We start from the raw sequence: 7,201 nt of genomic DNA, 5'->3' as shown, positions 1-7,201 counted from the left end.
TCAAACAAAGTTCCCATGATGCTTTACGGCATCACTAAGGTCACAACGTACAGTATCACTCCCATCGCAACACTCACAATCGCACTCGTCTGCAAACTCAGTTACGCAATTACAATGGTAACCGCATGGACACTTGCAGTTTCCTTCTGGACATTTTCCGTCGCAATGCATGGGTCTTATCCATCCAATATTAGTCACACTAGGGGATGATAAAACTTTTTTACAATCCCCAAACTGGAATGTTGTCTCTTTCAAAGGATTCATCTTGTTCGCTTGGTCTTGGTAGTCACAATGAACTATCGATCTTGCCTATGGTTCCTTTTTATACTAGTCGCAATGAAGTCTCAAGCTTGTACATCGTTCCTTTATTATGTTTTGGTTTGGAAGGTACCGTCTCTAAGGTGCCGTCATAATTGTACCGTAGTGTAATGGGTGGAAAGGCCAAAGAAACGTAAGGACAGTGCGGAGACCATCGAGTATGTTCCAGAATAGCTGAATCTTTATAGATACATAGATCCATTCGTAACTTCAGGCCACAACTGAAACACGGTACTTCGTATCCCAATCCAGTCTCAGGTCCCAAGTAGACAAATCCTGTTCTAGCTAAAACATTCGAAGTAGGTAGTCCTTCCCTATCCGTGGGCCATTTTTGAAACGTTTCCAATCGACAGGCACAATCACAATAGTCAGGCAAGAAGACCGGAAAATGGTAAGGTTTGAACTTGGAGTTCTCATTGGGTTTCTCACTCAATTCTTGCTGTGGTGAAGTCATCCTTCTGGTGAGTGGCTATCCACTTACAACCAATGTTTTATACCAACATGTTCATACGGCAACGTAAAGTGATTGGGAAGTCGCACTCGCTTCTGGTACACGAGTTGATAGACTTTTTCCAAGGGTCGACTGACGATGTGGTGAGTGGGTAAACTTACAATCTTGTTTGGCTGATAGGTGGTCACTTTAAAGTGTTCATCTTTTCCAGACTGCAAGGTTTCTTTCAATAAGCCAAAGTTCACCACTCGACTGGTACGATAATTCAGAGTCAATCCTTTCACTTTACACTCGGTGTGCACTTCTCCTTGTTTGTCCCGGTATTGGTAGCCGTAATTTTTAGGACCGCCACTCGCGAAACTTAGAATCTTGTCGTCGGGATGTTCGTCTGTCCAGGCTCCTAAACGGTCTCCTTCGATGTTAGGTGCTGTTGACTCGGGTGATCGATGTAAATGCAACTATCAGTGTCAAAGTACAAGACGCGTTCCCCTAACAGTTCTAAAGCTTCGTACAATTTTAAGCGAGCATGAGCTGTCACGTAAGCCGCAATGATGACATTTCCAAATTCGTCGGCTTCTACAAAGTCCAGATCTTCTTCGTAACTGACTAAGATCAAATCCTTGCGAACGACGTCCACGTGTTTCATGTATTTGGTTTTGTTGTGAATCATCTGGAAGTAGCGGGAAGGTTCTGTCAAATATTCCGTCTTGGGTAAACACGGTCGTTGTGCCATTTTACCCCACAAGCAATTTAACATCACTTTGCCAAACGATTGCCTGCCTTCGTTTTTCTCGATGTGATCTAAAGTAATGCATTATTGTGCCCAGTATTTCTCCCTGAATGTCTTTTCGTCTTCGAGAATGTGACACCAGGAAGGATAGCCAGTGGCTTCTTGTTTCAGTTTCAAAAAAGCATCCACGTAGTCGGCGAAAATGCCTTTCTGAGTGGGGTCACCCTTGTGGTATTATTGTGTCTTGGGAAAGTGACAAATTTCGTACACTTCTAACAGTTGATATCCCATGTCCAGAGCTTTGAACAATTTTACGCTGACCCACGTTCCTGTCAAGGCACGTTCTTCCTGGGTGTGCTGACAAGTCTGGTCTTGGTTGCACGTTTCGGCACAAGTACGGCACAAGGGAAACATCAGTTTGCCTTGACAATGGTGAGATAACACGGGATGGTACAAGTCTGTGGGAGCCAAAACTTTGCACTTGATCAAGCCTTCGTATTGTCGAATGTTTTTCAGGTCAATGTGTTCTGTTAGCAATCGCGGGTGCCCTGCAGGAAAGCAACAATATTTGCACACGTAGGGATACAGCGAACACACGTCCAAGTATCTGATTTCTTCTCCGTTCTCTTCGTCGGCTTGGTACAACAAACATGTGGCATTGGTTCTTCCTCCGTACAAACTATCCCTCGGATTCAGGGGGTCCATGAACTGGTAACTTTCCACGAGGCGTTTAAACTCGGGATCGGTTTTCAAACGGTGATCGTATTCGTGTTCCCACATTTCCACCACTTGATATCCTTCCTGTTCTAACTTTAGGCGTCGCTGACAAGTGTTTTGGTACAAGCCTTCCATGGTTTGTTGTAAAAACTGATTTTTAGTGCCACGGTCAGGGTAACAGACGGGACATCCATGAAATAAGCAACCGTTAAACTCGTACACGATCTTGGGGTTTATCTAAGTCCCAACCATCGACCGAATACTTTCCGATGGTCTTTTCACCCCCCCACCCCCCGTTGCGGGCATGCTGAATCCATTTGTCTTCCTTGTCACACAAGTAATGTAACCAGCGTAGGGCTTTGACCGAGTATTGACGTTTGACATAGTTGGTCGATTGAGGACTGATGACAGCCATGGTGTTTTCAGGCATGAATCGTTGTAGGTACACTAAGGAATATGCTTTGGCAATGGTGCAAGCTTCTTTCAAAGGATTGATTCCTCCGTGTTCCATGAACAGTTCTCGAAATTTTCCACAGCAACGTCGTAAAATGTCCACGTCGGAACGACAATACTTTAGCATTTCTTCCTGAAAGTCAAAAGGGTCCAAGGCGTGAGCACGGTACCAAGCGTAGAAAGCTTCTCGTTGTTTGGTACGCATGTTGTCGGGGTCGTAATAGTGAGCCTCAGGCAAATGGGGTAGAACGGCATGTTGATTAGCTTCGGTATTGAAAAAGTGTGGAAAGTACCCTTTAGCCATTTCTGTCATTCCAAACGTTTTAGGCATTCGACTCAAAGGCATGGCCAAGTAACTCATCGAATCTTTAAACTTTACTTGTCCCACTTGCATGAAAATGATTTTGGCTCCGTTCAAAGTGACTTTAGGACGCTCGGTACTATGTTCCGTATAGTATCTGAGAAGAAACTGTCCATCGTATCCGGAGAAATTGTGAGCCATTACCGTGGCATGACGATGACAATCTCCGTAACGTTCGATGTCCTCTTGGCTCCACGTCTTGTCGATGGGGCGTAAGACCCATCGAGCGAAATCGGCTAGCGTGTTCGGTCCCAGAAAGATTTTTTCACGTCCTCCAGGAATCTTGCTGCAGTGAGGGCAATGACTGAAAATAGGTTCTTGAATGCACTTCTCGCACGCTCGATGAGCCACGCAGAAATTAGGAATGTGAATGCCAGTCTCTTGCATGCATTCGAAATCGAAAAAGATGAAATTGCCTTTCTTCTTGTGACCATCCTCTTTCTCTTGTTGGGGTTGGTATTTTTTGCATGTAGCATTGATGTTCCAAGTCCACGATTCGGTGACAAATGTGACATTTTTTCCTTCCTCGACATACGTGTGTCTTGGCATTATTGGTACGTATGCCTTGTCCACACGTGGGGCACAATCTCAGCAGTTGACAAGCACATTTCTGCTGTGAACCTTGCGTCTTCAAATGTTGTTGGTAACAGGTAGGACTGACAAACGTGCGCAGACAAGCAGGACAATGCACTCGTTTTTGTCCTTCGTTCAGACAGGGTTGAGAAGCCAAACATCCTGAGCATTTCGATCCACAATGCTTGTGTTGCTCTCGATTGTTATAGCCATAGTCACATTTCTCACAGTAATAACTGTATCCCAGGAATGCAGTGATACTGGTAATGGTATCGAAATGTCCATCGTGATGATAGACATGAATGTATTTTCCATCCTTAAAGTCTTTCCCTCGAAACAACAGAGTTCCGCGCACTTCTTGAGGGTACACTTTCAAGGTGTAGCGTGAAGCTAGGGCATCTTGCAATTTTTGCATTTCAGGAATGCCACAGGGTGTGTCTTTGGACAGGCCGGCTTGTTGTAACAGGAGTTCTGCTTCACTTCGTTGTTTGGCTCGGTCCGATTTTCGAATGTTCTCCCAGGCTCTTTTCCATTCTGCCGTGTCGTTCATGTCGGCATAGGTTCGTCCCACCACGATAGCCCTGGCTAAACACATCTGGTCTTGAGAATTGTGAATTTGGACGAGGCTTGTTTTGGTGTTGCGAAGGCCGTTCACCAATAAGACCTTTTTGTGGCCAGTCCCTTGAGAAGGAGAGACGTGGGTTATGTACAGTGTGGCTTTTCCATCGGTGATGTCAAACTGGTCATTGGATTGTTGCACGTGTTGAATCTTGTCCATGACTTTGGAAGCAGTCAATTCTGCAGGGCTGCTAAATTCGATCCAAACAGGGGATTTCAAGCCGTCGTGTTGTATGGAAAGTCTCAAGCGATCGTATTCTTTGGGTTGACATTGTCGCTTGAGTGCGGTGAGCAAAGAATCCCACATCTTGGTGATGAAACCTTCTGCTTTCTCTAACGGTACGTCGGACTTGAAATCTTTAAACTTCACCCTGTATTTGTAAGCCGTGGTTCTAAATTTTCTAGAGGGACGCTTTTCCGTCTCTCGAATGGAATAGTGCTTTTCAGGGTTGACTGGTGAACTTGGGCTAGATGCAGACTCTCTGGGTTTGGATTCTGGTTCACTCATGTCCTCTTCAAAATCACTGGCATGAATTTGTGCCAAGACTTCAGCAATAGTACGAGGCATAGATCACGTTTGTGTCTCTTACTTTCTTCTTCTTTCTTCTCGACTGGATTGGATCGTTTCATCTTGACTGCAAAAAGTCAAATGACTAAAGTTTAAACACCATGGGTTACTTTATAGCCATGACAGACCAGCGTATATAAAGGGTGTGTGTCTTGTCCTTCCACTATTCATTTCACTCTCAAACAGAGCAGAACGTGGACGAGAATAGACAGATCGAACTTTTCATCAGAGCTTTGCGAGGGGTCATCCGAAAATTTTCTTCAGACCAGCCGACGGACTACTCACCCTCCTTTCGAGATAAAAGTCAAGATACTTGCTATATCTGTCAGAAGAAAGGGCATTGGTCTTCAGAGTGTCCAGACCGTCAAAATAACAAAACAGGGGCTAAAAGAGACAAAAGTCAAGATACCTGTTATCATTGTCAAGAAAAAGGACAATGGTCTCCAGATTGCCCTAAGAAACAACAGGAGCAAGTAGAAGAAGAGGGGATTGATGGGGAGGAAGAAGAGGAAGAAAGCAGACAGGTGAAGAAACAGAAACAGGAGATAAAAGAAGGGAAGAAGGTGAGAGTGAAGAGGAGGAAAAAGCTGTGAAAGTGAAGATATTTTTAAAAAAAGAGAGAGTGAAAACAGAAAAAGAAGAAGGAGCCTATAAACTTTTTAAAATGTTATGTGGTGTTGTGATTTGTATGGTAAAATTTGTCCCAGAATAGACAGTCTATAAAAAGCATGTGTCTTTTGGTTTTGATTTTTAGAATAAGAATCTACACTCACGCACTCACACATTCACACGTACACTAGGGTAAAAAATGGGTTTTTGAGTTTTAATTGATATTGGCTATTGAAATACTATCTCCTTTCGAGAGACATGGGTGGCCCTGAAAAGGGCCTTTGAGTCTTGGTGGGTTTTAAATAACAAAACTTACGAAGCAATCAACTTTAACTGCCTTAAGCCTTTGCCACGGCTAAGGCCTACTTCTGGACTGCGTACTGTCGATGATTTGGTAGAAATCACTAAGGGTGGTATGGTAGGTGTTGTAACAGGGTTGGGCCGTTTAGCTCGGGAAGGTCTTTTTCTCTTCGGTCGTAATAAAGAAGTCTGATTGATACATTTGTTTCAGACTTCTTAACTCCGCTAAAATGTCTAACAGTACCGTCACGGTTTGACTTTCACCCTCTTGTTTCTTGGCTGCTTCTTCTTGTTGTTGTTTTTTTCTTACCTGTTCTTCTTGCTGTTGCTGTAGGAGAAAAGCTTGTTCCGCTTCCTTTTGTTGTTGAATAAATTTCTCCAATTCTTCTTTCTGTCTCTGTTTAAAATTCTCCACGTGTGTTAAAGGAGAAGGTGGCAAAGGTACTGGTTCCGGAAAAAATTCTTGCGAAAGAAAATTCATAAAATCCCAGTTCACCTCTTCTGGAAGTAAGTCCGGGTTCCCTTGGGTAGTCTCCACGGTCGGTGCACCCCAATTCATGGTCTTCTGAGTTTCCGCCATGTTTATGCTCACTGTGTCGCTTGGATTGACTGCGCACAAACGCTAGTGCCTCTATATAGGGAATGTGACGTCACGGACTGCTCTCTTCCGATTGGACAAAGGGTGACTGAATTTTGTAACGCGTGTTTGGATTGGTCAGTGAACTCAATCCGTTTTAACCCTCCCTCTCTCTATAAATAACCGCCGTTCACTTCATTCCTTCACCTGTTGTCGTCACCAAGATGTGGACCGACGTAAAATCGTCTACTCTCGTCTCTTAGAACTGACTTACCCATGTACGTCCGATCGTCGTGGGTCATTGTCAAGAGGACGGATACCTGTGTGTGGAAAAGAAGAATATACGGCGGAAGACAAGGATGCTTAAAGAGGGTCTTGATTTACGGCCCAGAAGTAAGACAAAGTTTAAGGACAAGAAGAAGACTAATGCGGTGCCCTCTGTGTTAATAGTGTGGTATGTTAACATAAAACCAATGGCCCTTTTCAGGGCCACTCATAGGTCTCGAAAAGACATTCACTTTCATGCCTAACTTTTTTTCTTTTTTTTAATTTTTAAAAATGTCTGTTGTCTATTGTCTGTGTTGTATATCCCTCTCCCTGTTCCATTTCCATATTTCCATTGTCCCTAGACAGGCCCAAAATATATTCCCCTGTTCCATTTCCATTGTCCCTAGACAGGCCCAAAATATATTCCCATGTTAAATTCCCATTGTCCCTAGACAGGCCCAAAATATATTCCCCTGTTAAATTTCCATTGTCCCTAGACCTAGACAGGCCCAAAATATATTCCCATGTTAAATTCCCATTGTCCCCAGAGTGCCGGGCAAGTTTTCCCCATGTTAAATTTACATAGTCCCCAGAGTGCCGGGACCCTGTTTTTAATGGTAAGTCCCATTGTCCCTAGGGTACCCCACATAACTACTGAC

This window comes from Sinohyriopsis cumingii, chromosome 15 (assembly GCF_028554795.1).
Source record: "Sinohyriopsis cumingii isolate HCF-2022 chromosome 15, ASM2855479v2, whole genome shotgun sequence".
NCBI classification, from domain to species: domain Eukaryota; kingdom Metazoa; phylum Mollusca; class Bivalvia; order Unionida; family Unionidae; genus Sinohyriopsis; species Sinohyriopsis cumingii.
Note: the sequence above shows the minus strand (reverse complement) of the source record.